Here is a 21,068-nt window from a genome sequence, read left to right on the forward strand (position 1 = left end):
CGCCGGTTCCCGCCTCCTCCTTCCCATAACAACGAACCCCGTTACAACGTTTAACAAGATTTAATTTTAATATGAATGAGTATGAATGAATAATTATTTCAATCTCAAACATTTTTTTTATTTTTATTATTAAGAGGTTTGCACAAAAGTTAACTGTAAACTGCAAACATTAAACTGCTAAAATTAAATGTCTTTAACTGGAAGTGTTCTGCTAAACTACTAAAACTGAAACTAAATATATAAAAACTAAATAGAAATGTGTTCACACAAAACTAACTAAACCATTAATGAAACTAAAACTAAACAGAAATTTATAGGAAATTTGAAAATTATATTAAAATAAAAACGAATTTAAAAATGCACAACTATAATGGTTTATATCGGTATTTGTGCCTGTTAAGTGTTATTCACTTTAACACTTTTGCTAAAAGGTATTAGCTACTTTGCGTACACTTCATATCACAGTGCTGCAAATTTACTCACATTTGCTGTCCTGCGGCAATGATAGCAGTTGCTTTTTAGACCTAATGTGACTGAGTGCGACCTTGACGCATCAGTGAATGGTGAGATAGTATTTTGCTAAATAAAATTATCCTGTCAGAAGAATTGCATGATATCTTTATTATTTATTTTTCCGTCTGTATCACAGGAAGCCTTTGTAAGGTTTTACGCATGCGCAGTAAGGTGAATTTAGCGTATTCAGGCATTTTACAACCGTTTCTCATCCACACTTAAACGTCGGAAAACGCCTGAAAATGCTAGTGTGTGGACGGAGAGCTTTTTTAAACGAAAATCCGTTTTCAAATGTATACGGATTAGTGTAGACATGGCCTAAGTCAAGTCACCTTTATTTATATAGTGCTTTTTACAATACAGATTGTATCAAAGCAGCTTCAGTGATAACATGAAAATAATACAACAAAGTTTCTTTCTAGAAGAAAATTGTGTCATCGTCCATCGTAAGGCAGATCAATAATATAGTTGAATATTAAATGTCCCTAACTAAGCAACCCAAAAGCCAAGGCAACAGTGGTAAGGAATCAAAACTCCATCAGGTGACAGAATGGAGAAAAAAACCTTGGGAGAACCCAGGCTCAGTCTGGGGCCAGTTCTCCTCTGGCCAACGAGATTATGATCCAGGCAGCATTACAGGTCAGAACTCAGATTGGATCAGAACATTCAGAATATTAATCCAGTTCCATCTGTTTGGAAGTCGGAGGTATGGAGACGAGTTAAATGTCTGGTCTTGTTTAGCATGTTTGAACTTGCCTTTGATACTTACCTGTGGATTAGTCATCGTCTTCATTGTTCCCTGTTGTACCTGCCTGTACCTGCATCAGAAAACGACTTTTATTATTCAAGTTAAGTGGTTTGCAATTCTCAGAATTGCATTAGGCCTACTAGCCTGCTGCTATCGCTTGTGCACCGCTTTACCTACCAATAAACCACTGTTTTGAAAAGGACCTTTTTGTATCCTCTTCTGTTGCTGACAGAAGACCAGGGGCGGCATTTTTTCAGGACACATGGCGGCACGAGCAGTTTCAAAAAAAAATCCTCTGCGCTGCGAAGCGGTTTTCTATCTATCTATCATTTCCCTGTGTGGGGAATTGGCAAATTGGCGCCCCTGCTTGCTGAGAAGGTGCCGTGCACAGAAGCTGTGTGAGAAGGGGATAGGGGCCACGGGGACAGTTCACCTCTGGGGACAGTTCACCTCTGGGTCTCTCCAAAATAGAACGGACATTGGGGGAACAGGGAATCCACTGTATAGAGCAATACTCTAATGGAATTAGTGGGCAAAAGTCAGTCACACCTCGACTTTCTTCCAAATAACGCACATTTCATTCATAATATTATAAATACAGGCCTATAGTTCCTGCACATTTTTCGAAGGGGGTCTCGCCCAGGGTGTAATTCAATGTAGAACCGCCACTAGGCCTGTGTACCATGATGGTAGTTGAACAAACTCAGAGTTACAGCCTTACAGGATTAGTTTTGATTTGACAAAACCAAACCAATCCAACCAGACTTTATTGGTTGGATTGCAGCTGATCATCAACTTTTTGTGAACTCAGGCTTTGATCCTGAGTTTAGGTGTGACATCAGTAGCGAACAACCGATTGGTTGAGAGAGTGAAACTGAGATTCATTTCTCGCGAGAGAAGCAGCGTGTTTCACTACAGAATATTACGAGATTTAAAAATATAAAGAATTTAAACAAATTTACACAGCAAGAAGAAAATGGCTGTCTATGAAAGAGGACAACTAAAAAAAAAAGTCTTGCTATATCAGTGCAAGTAAAAGTTGTGAAGTTATACATTTGATAAAGGTAGAGAAAATTTAACATTTAAGCTCACATGTAGTTATTTATAGCTTTATCTATTGATTCTAAAGTGTATTTATATACCTTTATATATTTATTCAATTAAACTGTGTGTAAGAATAATCGATAAACTAAAATTGTACATGTGTGATCGATTAAGGGTACAATAATTACATAAATAATATCTAAAAATCATTAAAAAACATTTAAAATGTAAAAATTATTTGCTGTGTAGTGATCTTTAATTTGGAGTGGAAACGGGTGGAGTGACTTTAGCGCATCAGACATGTGTCACTTTGCTCACAGCTGACTGGTCCAAGTTCGTTTTGCAACCTCTTACCTGAACATAAGCGTAAGTTACTATGGCGATGAACACTGCTAAAAGCCAAACCACTTTCATGGTGCCTAAAACCCAGGGTTGGCGCAAAACAGAAAAATATCGGGCTAGCCACCTAAACCGGCTTCATTACTCTTATCGAAGTGGCGGTATTTGTCAATGAACTTCCTGTATACCCTGAAGCGACCACAGAGGTCATTCCCAAGTTTCCTATTTGTTTAGAAGTAACCACAAAGGTCATCCCTGAGTTTCCAGTTTGCCCTGATGTAGCCACGGAGGTTGTCCCCGGACCTCCTGTCTACTCCATCACAGCCACAGAGGCCGCTCAAAGTCCCGTCATCATGGCCACAGAGGCGATCCTCAAAAGTCACCTCGTCACAACCTTTATGGCTGCCCTTGAACTCTCTGTTTTTCTCTCATTGGGTATTTTAGACGTTCTCAACCCAGCTGCCCTTCCAGACGTTCTCCTGCCAACCGGTCTGCCTGGGGTTAGCGTCGTCTGTTCGGGTTTGGTGGTCTTCGGCCCCGCCTTGAAGGTCTTCTGCCTCACGGTGGGTATCTACTGCTCTGCCAGCTCCACCTTGAGAGTCTTCAGCTCTGCCAAGCATCATGGATCTTCTGCTATGGATTCTACCCTTGCTCATCCTCTCCTGGCTTCTTGGCTTCTTCCTCCTTCCACTCCCCAGACTTATTTTGGCGCGAGGTTGCACCTTCCGGGAGGGTGAGGAGTAATGTCACATTCTCCAGTCACCACAAAACTACATTTTCCAGCATCCCTTCTGGTCCCCACCTGCACTCAGTCAGCCATCACTACACCTGCTGCTGATCATCACCTCATTTAGACACTCACATACTCACCTTGCATTACCTTTGCACTACCCTGTTTGAACTTGCCTTTGATGCTTACCTGTGGATTATCCTTTTTTTCAAGTCATCTTTTGTCTTCATTGTTCCCTGTTGTACCTGCCTGTACATGCATCAGAAAATGACTTGCTATTCAAGTTAAATTGTCTGGAATTCTTAGAATTAATAGAGGGTATGCATTGACGTCATATTCTTGCTGGAACACGCCCCCTCAGCGGGACAGATTGGCAAAAGAGCTGCTGCGTGACTGGAAACTGCGAAAACATGAGTAAAACAAACGATTATCAGTTTAAACTAAAGGTTGGACTCAATATAGTGTTCCTTACAACTTCCAGTGATCTATGGATATTGACATGCAGCCAGGAATCATGTTTCCTGACATTTGTATGCCTGATTGCGACGCCGGGGAAATGCATAAAGCAAATTTGCCTGTGAACCCTTAAATACAAAATAGGTACTGGTAGGTCTAAATTCGGGTGATCACTTATGTTATATATCATATCACCCAGCCAGCCCGATTATATCCAATTATGCTGAATATACGATGAGAAATATTTAATTGATCTTTTAATTTAGTTGTCAATACAATATATAACATAGACATTTACCTGACGCTTTTATCCAAAGCGACTTACAATTGCTATATATGTCAGAGGTCGCACGCCTCTGGAGCAACTAGGGGTTAAGTGTCTTCCTCAGGGACACATTGGTGTCTCACAGTGGATTCAAACCCGGGTCTCTCACACCAAAGGCATGTGTCTTATCCACAGCGCCATCACCACCAGAGACACAAAATGATAACAGAAATGAGTACAGTTGTTTCTAAATTGCAGCGATCCATTTGCTTCTCTGTTCTGTAGCTTCCGGAAGTCTGTAAAAATATACGTCAGATTTCTTGTCAAATCTGTAAAGTCAATCGGAAAGCTCTTTCTCGTTTTAGATGTTTTTGTGTGTTTTTAGCAGCACTCATGGTAAAAACAAATGCTACTGCTCAGTCTTTTTGCCACTCAGTGGGCGTAACTACAGTCACCCCGGGTGGCGGGACGTCACACACATACCCTCTATATAGACAGATGTCCCCCCCCCCCCCCCCCCCCCTTCAATGCAAGTCAAGTTTGACATCGGCCGTGAGGTTCTTATTTTTATTTTCTTTATGAACACATGAAAATGTAAGCTAATTCCAATATAACAGAAAAACCACCAACAATAGAAAAAAATTGAGACGTCAAAGTTTCAATCAAGCAAAGTTAGCAGCAGTCTCATGGAGGCACAGCATGCAGCGTAGAGTTTCGTTTTGTGTGAAAACATAAATGATTCACAAACGGATAATTGTCTTGTTTGGGTTGTTGCGTCCAAATCAGATTTTTTAACAAACATAACAAATGACAGATTATTCTGATTTTCCATTTCTATGTTTTGCGCTCTCGGTTAGGGTGGGGTGTAGATGTATGTTAGGTTATTTTATTGGTACCCGTAGGTAAACTAGTTTTACAGTCTGAGAGGCAGGACATCCTTAACTTTGTTGACCACAACATAGCATGCAACATACAAAACATTAAAACATATAAAAACAGGTAGTAAAAAAAAAAAAGGAGGAACAGAAAACAGTACATGACCAGATTGCTTATGCGTTTTGTGCAAATGATTTTACTGTTTGTTTAACAGAGTGATTCCCGCTGGTACAAAACTGTTTTTAAATCTTGTGGTTCTGTAACCAGGAACTTTTAGCCTCCGTCCAGAGGGGAGATACTGGAATTCCCTATTCAGAGGATGTAGGCTATCTTTTTTGATGTCATGTTGGCCATAGCTAGCCGCTGTATATACCCAGCTCTGTAATTTACCCAGAGCGCTGTGGCATTATGTATAGGCCTATGGCACATCTGAGTCTGACCATGCAATTTATCGCCTGCCCAGGCTGCCCTACACTCTCAGACAGTGGCAACGCGCTGAGCGACAGCAAGACAACAGCTTTCAGACACGATATTCTTCTCTTCTTTAGTTATTTTGAGGCAGTTTCTATTGTGTTATTTTAACAGCAATTCGCCTTCGGCTAAGCCACACCCTAGAATGTAGATTGACCAATCACAGCGCAGCCAAGAACGAGCTCCCACAGAGGTCCGACACTTTTTCACAGCGCTCCATTGCCTTTAACACAGGCGTCTCATATTTTTGGTCTTGGCAGGCTATTACCGTCGTAATTTTATGAAAAATATGGTTAAACGTTGTGCCTGGGGCATTTGTAACACATATGTGTTTCCCAGAGAGGTTGGAGGGGGGTGTCCATTTTTTTTCCCTTCCCAAAATCGAAGTCAAATCCTGACAAGTGTCGTCTAGCACACGCTGCTAATAAAGCCAAAGGCGAATTGTCAAGGGCGTATTATTTTAACACGAGAGTGTATATTAATGGGATGCCAAACACATCTAGCCAACTATGTGGGACAAAACGGCGCAATATTATGGAGCTCGTGCCACTCTGACATGTCATCTCCATGAACTGGGACCTACTCAACAGTGCAGCGCGGCGCTGACCACATTCAAATTCATTGGGCTACTGTTCCGCAGAAATTCAGGTGTTTTTCCCTCCACATAAAATAATGAAGATCAGCATTTCATTTTTTATATAGTATAGTTTTTGACAGGCCGCTTTGAAGAAATGCATTTGTAGCCACGAAAAGAGCTGTTCAAAGCAGAAACTTCGTCTTGAGGAGCACGTCCATTATTTTAGGCTACTCTAGTTATGATCTAAAATCTAGAATTCTATTAAATGTAAAATGTAGGCTACCTAAAATATTTTCATGCCTTGATGAATGAAACCATAAAACATTTTTAATTCTAACTTCCAGATATCTCACCACTGCAGAACAACATTCACAGGTGAGGGAAACTGGAATGTCATGGGTTTCAATTGCAAATATTCTTGCTATTGATTTGTCAACCTTTTGTGTCTAGGCTTACTAACAAATGTGTTTGGATATACCTATGTACCGTTCAAACATTTTACATCGGTAAGATTTTTTTAAAAGTCCCTTCTGCTCACCAAAGCTGCATTTATTTAATCCAAAATACAGCAAAATAGTATTATTGTGAAATATTATTATAATGTAAAATAGCTTATTTCTATGTGAATATATAACTGTAACAGTAATCATTCTAATATGGTGATTTGCTGCTCAAGAATAATGTCTGATTATCAATGTTGAATTTTTTTTTTTTCAGGATTAGTTGATGAATAGAAAGTTCAAAAGAACAGCATTTAGGCTATCTGAAATAGAAAGCATTGTAACATTATACACCATTCAAAAGTTTGGGGTCAGTAAGTTTTTTTTAATGTAAATAAATTTATATTTTTATTCAGCAAGGATGCATTACATTGATCAAAAGTGACAGTAAAGCAATTTTACAAATGTTTTCTATTTATATATATATAGTATGCTAAATGTTATGGTAGTGCACGGAGATGAACCCAGACGCAGACAGTATACTACAACACAAGGTTTATTTGAACAAAAACAGGAAAACAAAACCCACGAGGGGGCAAAACAGATAGAACAAGGGATACAAGGCTGACTAGACTAGGAAAGGACTGAACAAGAAAACAAACACTTCGAGAGATACTAACAATGACTAGACTTTCAATGACGAGACTTCCACAAGATACTCACAAGTAACGTTTGGCAATGAACCGACAAAAGACAGTGAAACACAAGGGGAAGATAAAGGGAGACTAATGATAACATAACAGGTGACACAGATTAATCAATGATGACTAAACAAGGGTAACAAGGGGGCGGGGTTACAAGACGAGACAACACAAGCACATGGTCCAAATAACAGACCATGCGCTTGTACATAAAACATGGGTCTGCCATGATCCTGCCACAAGACCAGAGAAATCAGAGACATGATGGCAGAATCATGACAGAACCCCCACCTTAAGGAGCGGCTTCCAGACGCTCCTCAAAGGGAAACTAAACACAAGACAAGACAGAACGAGACATAGACAAGAACCAACAAAACATAGTGAACATCAACAACGGCATACATGAATAAACAATAACTGGGTTCGGGTGAAACATCAAGAATAACATGCAAGGCAGAGGGGGTGGGGGACACACAAAGTTCATAGGAGGAGGTCCAGGGTGGACAGGAGGACTAGGGGTCTTGGGTCCATGGGATGAGGGCTGAGGACGAGAAATCCGGGCAGGCCTGGAGGAAGACACACAAGGACGGGACTTGGGCGAAACAGACCGGGGTTTCGTGGTGACAGGGGGAACAGTCCGGGGACAAGTGGAGACAGGGACGAACGGTGAGACAGTCCGGGGATTAGTGGAGACAGGGACAAATGGTGAAACAGTCCGGGGACTAGTGGAGACGGGGGAGACCGGGAAAACAGATGGGGATACTGCATTTGAGGGAGCAGCAACAGGCTCAGACATAGAGGACACAGAGGAAGAGGTAACAGGACTCCTGACAGGGGACATGGCAGGCGACAGGGCAGGGCCGGGTGTAGCGCTCACGGCGACAGGCTCGGGTTCAGCGCTCAAAGGAACAGGCATGGGTCTGACGCTTACAGTGGCAGGCGTGGGTGCTGCGCTCACAGGTACAGGCGTGGGTGCAGCGCTCACAGGTACAGGCGTGGGTGCAGCGCTCACAGGTACAGGCGTGGGTGCAGCGCTCACAGGTACAGGCGTGGGTGCAGCGCTCACAGGTACAGGCGTGGGTGCAGCGCTCACAGGTACAGGCGTGGGTGCAGCGCTCACAGGTACAGGCGTGGGTGCAGCGCTCACAGGTACAGGCGTGGGTGCAGCGCTCACAGGTACAGGCGTGGGTGCAGCGCTCACAGGTACAGGCGTGGGTGCAGCGCTCACAGGTACAGGCGTGGGTGCAGCGCTCACAGGTACAGGCGTGGGTGCAGCGCTCACAGGTACAGGCGTGGGTGCAGCGCTCACAGGTACAGGCGTGGGTGCTGAGGACATGGCAGGACAGACAGGTTCAAGGATTTTGACAAGACTTGACAAATAATTAGCTAAAGCCTCAGCGGCAATGACAACAGGCATCCTTTGACGAGCTGATACCGATCGCAGGACTGCTTCTGCAGCTTGATCGGCCGCAGCTCTCACAGCAGCTGACTTGGGATCGGCGCTCGCTGGAGCGGGCTCTGGGACGGCGCTCGCTGGAGCGGGCTCTGGGGAAGACAGAGACGGAGGACAAGAGGCTCCCTTCCTCCTCTTCTTCCTGGGTCGCGGTGCAGAGGACGTAGCCGGGCTTGTGACCAGTTGAGGAAGCACAGCAGGGACTGCAGTCTCAGTGGAAGAGGACTCCGAAGTCGACTCCCACGACAGCCGTCTCTCTCGTTTGCCGAGTAGACCTTCGGGTCCGGATGACGTCACGGGAGTGGAACCAGCTTGATTCCCCTGGGAAACGACGCCTAGGACACGACCCTCCAGAATCACTGGCAGCTTGACTGGTGGTGAAGACAAGACGGACCCCCGGGACTCTCTCCTCGATAAACAATCCACCACATCAGCGAACGAATGGCAAACCAGCCTTTCCCGTTCAGCCAGGGGTGGAGGAGAGTTGAGACCTGCAATGAGGTAGCGGTTTAGGAGAACATCAGGCAGGAAAAACCTCCTCTCGTTGGCGACTCGGGCATACTCCCTCAATGATAGCTCTCCCTGGGAGGGAATCGGGAGTTTGCCCCTCTTAGAGTCAGCAATGGTCCTGTGCCACCAATCCTTAAGATCATCTAGGTTATGCCTGACATAAGAGGACGTAATGTCTGCTGGGTTCGGTTCTGGTCGGTTCATTCTGTTATGTTAGTGCACGGAGATGAACCCAGACGCAGACAGTATACTACAACACAAGGTTTATTTGAACAAAAACAGGAAAACAAAACCCACGAGGGGGCAAAACAGATAGAACAAGGGATACAAGGCTGACTAGACTAGGAAAGGACTGAACAAGAAAACAAACAACACTTCGAGAGATACTAACAATGACTAGACTTTCAATGACGAGACTTCCACAAGATACTCACAAGTAACGTTTGGCAATGAACCGACAAAAGACAGTGAAACACAAGGGGAAGATAAAGGGAGACTAATGATAACATAACAGGTGACACAGATTAATCAATGATGACTAAACAAGGGTAACAAGGGGGCGGGGTTACAAGACGAGACAACACAAGCACATGGTCCAAATAACAGACCATGCGCTTGTACATAAAACATGGGTCTGCCATGATCCTGCCACAAGACCAGAGAAATCAGAGACATGATGGCAGAATCATGACACTAAACACAAGCATCCTTTTAATATATTTCTAAAAAGTATACTATAAGTAAATATATGCTTAGTTGCATTTTTAAGAAATATGCTAAACACAAGCATACTTTTAGTGAAGTTTTAGTCTATTTAAATAGAAAACATATGTTGCTCTTACTTAAAGTACATTTTAGCGGTATGTGTATTACTTTGTATAAGAACATAGCAAAATGATTAAGCTTTTAGTGTGTTTAAAATATATACTTTATAAACAATTAGGCCTACTGCAAAATATTTTAATATTTATATATTTATCATTTTAATATTTTGAAAAACATTTTTTACATTTACAATGTACCAACTTATAATGTATTATACACATTTGTCAACTATTATTAAGCATTGTAATAAGCACACTTAAAATTAATGTTGTTCACTTTTACTTGTTTGTAGGCTACTTGTAAAAGACTAAAGGTGCTCTAAGCGATGTCACACGTTTTTTAGGCCAAAACATTTTTTGGCACATACAGCAAACATGTCCTCACTAACCGCTAGCTGCCTGTTCCCTGAACACACTGTAAAAAAACGTGGTCTCTGTAGACAGCCCAGGCTCCACAAACAGCAACAAAAACAAACTGGGGCAACCCGCTCCACAAAACAAAACAAACAGTGTTCCAGCCAATAACTGACAAGAAGGATTTGGGGGTGGGGTTAGTGCGCGTACACATGAAGTTGGGTGTGTGAATGTTCATTTATAGCCTATTGACAACTTTGACTAAATTTGTTTACGACGGAGACGTTGTTTATGCTCACTGGGAAACGCGAAGCTAACGTTATCTTGCAATTATTGCGTTATTGTATGGGAGCTAAAGTTATAAGCTCAGGTGGCAAAACGTTTTATCGTCTTTTTCTGGTAATGTTTCTCTTTTTCTGCATTATATGAAAGCATTTATCTAACTTGGCGACATAGGCTCTATGCACGAACGCTGCTGACGCATTTCCGGTAGAATCTCAGCAAGTGTCTTTACCTCCGCATAGCGCGTTCTATAGCAAAGTGTACTAGAGGCCAAACTTTAATAAAATTAATTTTCTCAGAAACGAGACAACGATTTTAGAAACTGATTCGCTAGTCGGATTTCGCATGTTATGAGAGATTACTCACCCTCAAAGTTGTCGATGTAGCTCGAAATATATAATTTAACGCCCTTCTCTTTCTTACTCTTATGGCGTACATCTTTTTTCTCCGACTCGGACGCGCAAAACATACCAGAAACCTTGAGGTGTGGAAATGGCGTCATATCCGAGGGCCGAGTCGGTTCGTTGACAATAAAAGAACGCACCAATAGCCTCCGTTTTGTTTGACAATACTTTCGTCACCCAACATTATGACTTTAATGTAACCGCCATAAAGCTTCTGACAGCTCTTTAATTAAAAATACTTTCTCTGAAAGTTTGAGTTCGAATAGTATGCAAGAGTGATTATAAACTCAATGAGTCTGAAGAAAGTGAATAGTTGTGAATAGATGAGTTTACCTGTTCAGCATGGTGATGTTTAATTCCCAGACAACCTTTGTAGTGTCCCATTTAGCCACTTGTTAGCGACCACCTTTTTTTAAATCAAGTAACGTTAGGTTTAATAAAATCAAAGGGGGGAATTTGACCGTTCGCAAAAGCCACGCCCCCTAGTTATTGTTTCTACGCCCGTCAAACAAATGGTCAAACACGACCAGCGCGACAGATTGCCATGACGGGAAGAGGTATACCCGTGCGTGTCAGTGACCTTTTTTGGAGCAAAACCTTAGCGATATCCTCCAGATCGAGGCACAAGGGGTTACAGTATGCAGTGGAGAGATATATTCAAAATATAAAAATAAGCAATGAAGGAGACTACCATCGAGGCGACTGCTAATACCGTTCTCAAGCGAAATCTGAGAAACCCCATGACCTGTACCTCAAATGCAACCAGCACAGCCTTGAAGATGATTTTATAAGCTGTCGGCAATTCAAAATCCTGCGGTGTGAATGTATTCTGACCACTGATCTATATAATGATCAGTGGTTCTGACAGTGTTGAACTTCTGACTCAAAACGTCTCTGGTTACTCACGTAACCGTAGTTCCCTGAGAGGAGGGAACGAGACATTACGTATGGGGAAATCCTTTTCCTCGAAATGTTGAAGCCTGATTTGAATAACTCTTTGCTTGCAAAAGCCAATGGCGCCCGCGCCCTCACCTGATTGGCTGACAGTACCCAATATAGGTAATACAGGGCGCCAAAAACCTCAGAATCTTTCGACTGAACGAGAGCAATGAGGCTGAAGGCTTTTTACCACACGGCAGTTTACGTAATGTCTCGTTCCCTCCTCTCAGGGAACTACGGTTACGTGAGTAACCAGAGATGTTCCCTTATCAAGTCGGTCCCTCGACATTACGTATGGGGAACATATAAAACCCCCGCCGTGTGGAAAAAACTGGCCGACCCAGCTATTGAGCTCCTGTAAAGCACAAGCACTAATCCTCAGACATGCGCTTTAGCTTTAGGTCGGGTACCGGACCTGGTTGAAACACCGGTGCGCTCTTGGCACAGAGCCAACTCGGCGCTCACACCACCAGTATCTCCCCATACTCAGTTAAGCAACACTGAACTGGTGTGATATGGGGGAAAATGCAACAATATGTTGGTGCTTGAGAATACTGCCAGCTTATGAATGCGGGCATAATGAATGGGCCACATTAGACTATGTGAAACTTATCAAAGGCAACTCGCTGCCTATACGACCTGGTTGGAACCATGGCTAGAAGGACGCGCCAGACGGTGCGTGTCCCCAGGCAACTCAGTTACCCAATGGCAGTCCAGCCTTCTCCTCCTGCACTGACAGAACGTGTGGTGCGAACAAGGGGATGTCCAAGTTATAAAATCTAGCAAACGTGTTGTGAGATGACCAGCCCGCTGCGTGACAAATGTCCTGAAGAGACATGCCTTCCGCCCAGGCCCATGACGACGCCAAACTCCTAGTGGAGTGGGCGCGCACCCCTATTGGGCAATCTGTTCCTCGGGAAGCATAAGCTAGTCGCACGGCTTCCACAATCCAGTGTGATAGCCCTCTGTTTCAAGAGCGCGCTGCCTTTCCTGGCGCCAGCGTAGCAGACCAAGAGCTGCTCTGAAGTTTGAAACTGGCTAGTCCTGTTCACATAAGCACGCAGCGCACGCACGGGGCACAAAGCGCCTTTCTGTGACACTGAATCATTGTCTAGTTCCGCGGGACAAAACGCTTGAATTGTAACCACCTGGGCTCTGAACGGAGTTGAGAGCACCTTCGGCGAGTAGCCGCGTTTGGGTAAAAGTCTGACCATGCAGTCGTCCGGTCCGAATTGCATACACGCACTGTTCACTGACAGAGCCTGCAAGTCTCCCACTCATTTCCCGCAAACCAGCGCGAGCAGAAGCGCCGTCTTAACTGAGAGCACTTTAAGGTCGCTAGATTCGGCTGGTTCGAAGGAAGGGTCGGACAGCGCACTGAGCACTAACGACAGGTCCCAAACTGGCATCTGGCGAAGGCGGGGAGGATTAAGCCTCCTCACCCCCTGGAGAAAACTGATTATCAGGGGGTGTTTTCCCAGCGAATAACCATTTATCATGTCACGAAAAGCGGCGATAGCGGCCACGTAGACTTTCGCTGTAGACGGGGAGCTGCCAGCGTCTAGACGTTCCTGCAGGAAGGTCAGAATAACGGAAATATCACAACCCTTGGGGTCTACTCGTTTGTCAGTACACCAGTTAGCAAACACATTCCATTTCAGAGCGTATAAGCGCCTCGTCGAGGGGGCTCTAGCCTCTGTTATCGTCTGCAGCACTCGCTGTGATACTCCGTATTGATCTGCCACACATGTAGGTCCCATAGCTCTGGGTTGGGGTGCCATATGGTGCCCCTTGCCTTGGACAAAAGGTCCCGCCTCGGCACAACGCCGTCCCTGGAGAGCATGTCCGCGCCGCAATTCAGACTGCCCGGTACGTGCACCGCACGGATCGAGAGAAGTACCCGATCCATCCACAAGAGCATCTGCCTCGCTAAGCCCTGCAGGGATCGCGAGCGCAGCCCTCCCTGGCAATTGATGTACGCTACCACCGCCGTGTTGTCCGTTCTGATGAGAACATGACGGTCCTTCACAAACGGGAGGAAGCTCTGTAGGGTAAGACGAACCGCTTCCATCTCCAAGCAGTTTATGTGCCAGCGCTTCTGGTCCCCCGCCCATATACCGAATGCAGGTCTGCCATCGCAGAGGGCTCCCTAGCCTGATAGTGATGCATCCGTAGTGACCACTACCCATCTGACCACTCTGCCCATAGCAGCACCCTGCTTGTACATTGTCGTGGCGGACCACGGCGCCAGAGTCTCGAGGCATGAACGTTACAATGAGGCGTTCCGTCCCCGCTTTCCACGCCTGTGGCTGCACTCGGTTTTGTAACCAATGCTGCAGCGGTCTCATGTGCAGCAAGCCCAGTCTGCAGACGGAGGCTGCAGCTGCCATCAGACCCAGTAGCCTCTGAAACATTTTTAAGGGGATAGCTCTGCCTTGAACGAAGAGGGCTAGTGTGTTGTGAACAGACTGGATCCTCGGCTCTGATAGGCGTGCGATCATTGAGCGCGAGTCCAAAACCATAATCAGAAAAGTGATCGACTGGCACGGTTGAAGCGTGCTCTTCTGTGTGTTCACATACAGACCCAGACCTGATAAGTGGGCGAGGAGTCTGCGTTTGTGTTCCTCGAGAGCGCCTCTCGAATGCGCGATGACTAGCCAGTCGTCGAGATAGTTCAGTATGCGCATACCACAGAGCTTCAGGGGTGCGAGCGCTGCATTCATGCACATTGTGAACACGCGGGGAGCCAGAGCTAGCCCGAACGGCAGTACTTTGAATTCGTATGCAATGCCTTCGAATGCAAAACGCAGAAAGCACCTGTGGTGCGGGGCTATCTGAATGTGAAAATACGCATCCTTCAGATCCACTGCGACGAAGTAATCCTCGGGCTGAATATGCGCGAGGATTTGCTTCACCGTAATCATCTTGAACGCGCGTTTCGAGAGCGCTTTGTTCAGTAATCTCAGATCCAAAATGGGGCGCATACCTCCGTCCTTTTTCGGAACTAAAAAATAACGACTGTAAAACCCGCAATTTCTCTTTTCCCCGGGCACTATCTCTACTGCTTGTTTGGCCAGGAAAGAGGAGATTTCTGCCGGAAGCAGCGGGCGCTCTGTTCTGATACCTCTGACATAATCACGCCGCCGAAACGGGGTGGTCTGCGAGCAAACTCTGGGCGGGAACGCGCCCTTTTCGCCGCAGTTCCGTTGTCTTGCACGGCCTGCGCTCTCTTCCTCCTGGCACGAACATCAGGAACGCTGCTCCTTCTTGTCCGCCGGCCGTCCTTGGCTAGCAGCCGGTTTCGCGGCGAAACGGGGCTTCCTAAACTGCCTCTGACGAAGCGGCGGTTCAGGCTCGCGGTGCTCCCTCGGGTTCGGGGGCGCGCGCCTAGCGTATCCAGCCGGACGCTGCCCTGAAGAGGATCTAGACCTCGCTCTAGGGGGGGCTTGAGACCGTCTAGGCAGCAGGTGCGGCATCATCTTGGACTGTTTCAAGGTCTCGGCATACTTTTCAGAAAAGGCCTCGACCGCAACGCCGAAAAGACCCAACGGGCTTACCGGTGCATCCAGGAGCACCTTCTTCTCAGTATCGGGCATCTCGGTCAGCGTCAGCCAAAGATGGCAGTGCAGAACCACGAGACTGCCCATGTTACGGCTGAGCCCCTGGGCGACCTTCTTAGAGGCGGGGCGGCCAGAGCCAGATCCGCGGCATGCGTGCGCAGCTTCCTGAGGGACTCGGGGTCCGGGTCTACCTCGTCCAGGGACCCCAAGAGTCGAGTTTGAAAGACCTGCAGGATTGCCATCGTGTGGAGGGCAGATGCTGCATGCCCAGCCGAAATATATGCCTTCTCGGCAATGTGGGCAGTGGCTCTACATGGCCTGAAAGGCAGAGAGGTGGTTTTCCATCCGGGGGACGGACACAGGTGGGCCGCGACGGCGTCCTCGACAGGAGGCGGTTGTGTGTAACCCAACTTCTCCGCACCTTCCACTGTTGTCAGTAGCTAGGTCCCCTGTGCATGGGCTCGGGCTGAATGAGGGGAGCGCCATGACCGAGTGAGCTCCGAGTGAGCTCCAAAAAAAGTGTGCTGGTCTCTGTGGGGCGTCCGCCTGGCGGCCCGCGCCGAGGAAGGAACCGTCCATCCACTTCCTAGACGGCTGCTCCTTGGGGGCTGCCCAGTCCAGCTCCATATTAGCTACTGCCTCAGTTAGAATAGCCATGAGCTCCGCATCCAACGAGGCCGGAGTGGCTTCTGCTGGAGCCTCAGACCACGCTCCTGGGTCGGAGGCACTCGTGGACATGGTGTCGTCCTCACCATACCCGAACGAGACCATTTGCCGCGCTTCCTTCGGGGGACAGAAACTGGCCTCAGAGTAGGTGAGAGGTTTTGACATGTGAGGGCAGCATGGGCGTTGGGCCGACGCCAACTCCTCGGCAGAGTCCATTGATGGAGCTCTCTGCAGTCTCCCGGCCCGCGGCTCGACGGCGGTGGGCGGGGGAGAGGCAGGAGTAATAAGGCCACCGTTACGGGTAACGGCCAGCCTCGAGCGAAGGATCTTAACCGGTAGGTCCTCACAGGCCCGACAATCTGATCCTTCGAGTGCCACCTCCGCGTGGGCCCGCCCCAGACACAGCACACACTGCTCGTGTGCGTCCGGGAAGTCGATGGGACCACCACACATGCGGCAAAGAAACATTTTTTAATAGCAAAGAATCCGCCGGAACGCGAAATGGGGATATTCCAATTTCCACGTTGTCCACTCTGTCTGTGTGAATCCACGGCGAACAGGCTCCAGGTGAAGAAGAAAGATTCTGAGGTTTTTGGCGCCCTGCATCACCTATATTGGGTACTGTCAGCCAATCAGGTGAGGGCGCTGGCGCCATTGGCTTTTGCAAGCAAAGAGTTATTCAAATCAGGCTTCAACATTTCGAGGAAAAGGATTTCCCCATACGTAATGTCGAGGGACCGACTCAATAAGGGAACTACATCGGCGATGAACTACAGCCAATGAGAGAGCACGGGGAGGACTTAGCAGAATATCAGTATTTTAATATATATATATATATAAATTATATTAAGGACACGGACCGCAATAAATTATATTAAACAGAAACAAAGCACAAACATTTGCTTGACCAGCAGCAACAGCAGCACATTGCAAAATTACTTATTTACCGCCAACTCTCTTTGCAGAAAACACAATCCTTGCTCCCCTCGTCTCCCAAACCATTTCCTCCTGCATAATCTGTTTTGTTTTCTCCTTTTCACTGCAGATCAGCGCACAGACTATTTGGATCAATCCTCTTGCAGGCTATCATATTTCAATTTCAGTCTCGCGCGAGAACTCTGGTCTCACACACGCGTGATCTTGCGTTATTTCCTTATCACATCGGCAACAGGAGGTGTGTTTGAATTCATATCCTGGAAATAAATAAAAGTTAAAACGGCTTGCCATAGACGTTAACCGCTGTAACTTGATGCTGACACTGATTTCTAGCAACTTCAGCACTGGGTATATAGTCAATGTCTAAAGTATTTGATAAATCTGTTTAAAATATATGTGGAGACATTTGTCTGTCTTAAAACAACTTTAAAACATTGTCCAATGCATCTGCAAAAAAACATAATTAGTCATTATAAAATGTGCAACATTACATTAACATTATTTTTATTTGCAAAATGAAGCTGTGTATTTATTTCTGATTTCCTAAACAATTTGGCTTCATTGTTATGATGTAAATGATCTTTGAAAAGTTTGAAAAAACCATGTTATGAACATAAAGTTACTTTGTCTTGAGCTGACCATCCACCATCCACCTGACCATTACTTTCTAATATATATTTCTAATTACAAATAAGTACAAAGATTAAATTGTTAAAAGGGATGCTTATAAGAGAGCATACATTTGAAACTCCTGAGTCTGAGAAGGGTTTTGATTATATTACCCACCAGGTACATTGTACTCAGCGTACTGTCATTCTTAAAAAGAAAACAAATCATTCATCATAGTTTGCCTGCCTTACGTGTGTGTGTATATATATATATAAATATATTTTTTTTAAATTGTTGTTTTTCAGACCAGCTGTTATAGAAGAAAAACTGAAATCTGAGTGCAGAGACAAGCGAAGAAGACAGTAGTAAGTAAGTATGGTTTAATCTCATATGACCTCTGTTATAGAGATTTTTTAATCAGGCCTAATGAAAGGTGATTCGGTCTGTCTTGGTAGGAAAATGTTAGCAACGTGTCCATTTCAGGTTTCTAATTTGTGCTGCCTTTGAGTCATTCATGTAAAAATCTGTTATTAAATATCTGTTAATTGTTTTTTGGTATAGTTGCAAGTCACTTGACCTATTGTCCTGGCATACAATATTTTGCACAACTTCTAATTCAACAGAGGTGAAGAGAGTGCATGTTAGCATGACCACAATAGACACATTCATGGGAAATACCCTAGGTTAAATAAACCACAATTATCAATATACAACATACCCTCTAATACTCACAGGTTGCTTTATTGTTGCAAATAATATCAGTGACTTTTTGATTGAACTCTGCTGACTGTAAGTTGTGTTGGGCTTCTTCTAATCTTATGTTCAATGTAACTCATAGAGTGCTCTGACAAGACCACAGACGGACACTCATGTCTAGCTTGATAAGGATATAGTCAAAGCTTTAAGGTAAACTGAGAAGTCAACGGAATTCGAATGCATTTCTATGCAAATTATTATCCATATATTCAAACATGGATTCAAAAATGTTAATCATTGCTTAATTTTATATAAATTCTTCTACCCGTTCACAGATCCTGATAAAGCAGTCTTCAAATACTACAGTGTCTGAACCACAAGCCCTCAGTTGCAGAAAATGCGAGTCGTACTCAAAGAAATGACAGTCCACTCGAAGATGAAGATGTGACATTCAAACTCTTCTGTTTCTTTGGTTTAACCATTTGTAGGCCTAAGTTTGTAAATAATGCATTATTCACTTATGCACATTGTTTTTTCATAACTTTAATTTTTTCAGAAAATTGCATTGTGATGCTTATTTATTTAGTTATACATAGTGTACTTTTCAGTAATACAGGTATAACTGAAATGTTCTACTAAAAATGTATAAATATAGCTCGGCCATAGCATTTCACTGATCTTTGTTATAATGTATTTTGTTCAAGAGATTATATATGCTGCTGTACTTTTTTAATGTACCCTGTATTTATTTTGCAATGTACACAAGATAGTATATTAAAATTCTTGATTTCAAAGTCTGTGTATGTCTTAACATTTCTATTTAATTATTTTTGCACTTTTAATATACCATTTTGAATACTGAATAAAACAGTTTAATAAACTATTAGTGTAATGCTAATACATTTTTAATGAGCTGAAATGCTATTTAACCGTTTTTGAAGTAGCCTATTAAAATGAAGCTTCAAATATATTCTACCTAGTTTAAGAAAAATGAAAGTATATTTTAAATGAACTGCAAAGAAATACACTTAAATGCACTAAATGTAGGCTACTTGGAAGTGGTTCCATTTTAGCACAATTTAATATATTAGAAAAAGGTTCAAACTTATCCTAACCGATATCTTGAAATACACTTAATATACTTGAAGTTGTTTAGAATAGGCTACATTAATACGCACTTAATAGTATAATTTAAATATATAAAGTATGTCCAAAAAACTTTTCAAGCCATCTGTAGCCCGAAAATCATTGCCTGTCCTTTGGTTTGTATAAGCCTAATAGTAACTTATACTACATTTGGATTATTAGACAATGTCCAAATAAAGTGACTCTAGAGTTTTGCATTCAAAGGCATGTAAAGGGAACCATTATTGACACAGAGAGGAAAGAGTTAAAACTCTTCACATGTGCTCGCGCTTATGACCGTGCAACAACGATCGAATGCACATCGACGGATCTTCTTCTGTCTGTTCTCCAAAATGTAATCAAATGTATATTTGTGCAAGCATGTTTAAACTGGTTTAACTTAACTGTGCCGCAGCCCGCAGGCAAAGGCTTTCGTTTTTAAGTCGAGTTCGCACGCCACTGCGCAATACACACAAACCACCGCGGGATGGCGGGTGTTCATTTCATAAACTGTGGACAATGGTACCTTATTTAATGTATAAATTAATCTATATGTCCAAAAAACGAGTAATGTCATAATATGATGCATTTGCAGATTTGCTTTCACTTGACTGTACTGTAGGTCCACCACGCATTTCATCTAACGCTCCGGGTCGAGTGTGAATTGAAAGCGCTTCAGACGATTCAGTGCGTGCAGGAAACTGAACAGATCATTCAAACTGATTCGCGAACCGATCGACAGATCTGCCCTATGGATCTGCCAACTTGTTTGATGAAGTCTTTGAACATCTTGAGTCAACTCGACTCAAAAGAGTGATTCATTTGTGAATTGAGCTTCGCTGAAGCCCAGAAAAAAAAAGCGCGCTTGGAATAGCCTAAACAACGCATTTAACAACATAGGCCTTAAACATAGGCATTAAAATAAAGTAACGCGAGGAAAGTCGCCCAACGTAACGAAGTAACAACAGTAGCCTACAGTTTTGTTTTGTTTTCATTAGAAATGTAGGCTACTCGAGTTAAAGTAAAAGTACCCACATTTAAATCTCTTAAAAAGGCTAGGGTGATATCGGGTAAAATGGGCCATCAGGTAAAATGGGCCATTTAAGGGTTTGGGGTCCCAGCCCCTATGGAATTTAAAGCCAATGACTGCAAAGGATTTCAAACTGTTGTCATTTCATAACTGTGCTTGACAAGTAACAGGTGATTTGATTGGTTTATGGTTGCTAATGTATGGTGGGCAGGGGAATAATTAAAAACAAGACTACACCAGAAAGCTGCACGGTAAGTAGCCTGGCATACCAAATCTAACTAAACTATTATAAGGATGATAAATCTATAAAAATAAAAAATAAACATGCACATAAAAAAACTATGCATAATATCTGTCTTGATGGCATCAATCAGAAAGAATGTTGTTAGTTTGGTATATGAACATATTTTTTGAAAAAGTGATGTTTTTCTTGGTGGCCCAATTTACCTTAACCCGAGCTAAAATGGGCCATTATCTGTGTCACTCACAAACACACATGCACAGGTGTTTGAGTGTGTGT

The sequence above is a fragment of the Rhinichthys klamathensis genome, unplaced genomic scaffold (assembly GCF_029890125.1).
Source record: "Rhinichthys klamathensis goyatoka isolate OS25496 unplaced genomic scaffold, OSU_Roscu_1.1 h1tg000184l_1, whole genome shotgun sequence".
Classification (NCBI taxonomy): Eukaryota; Metazoa; Chordata; class Actinopteri; order Cypriniformes; family Leuciscidae; genus Rhinichthys; species Rhinichthys klamathensis.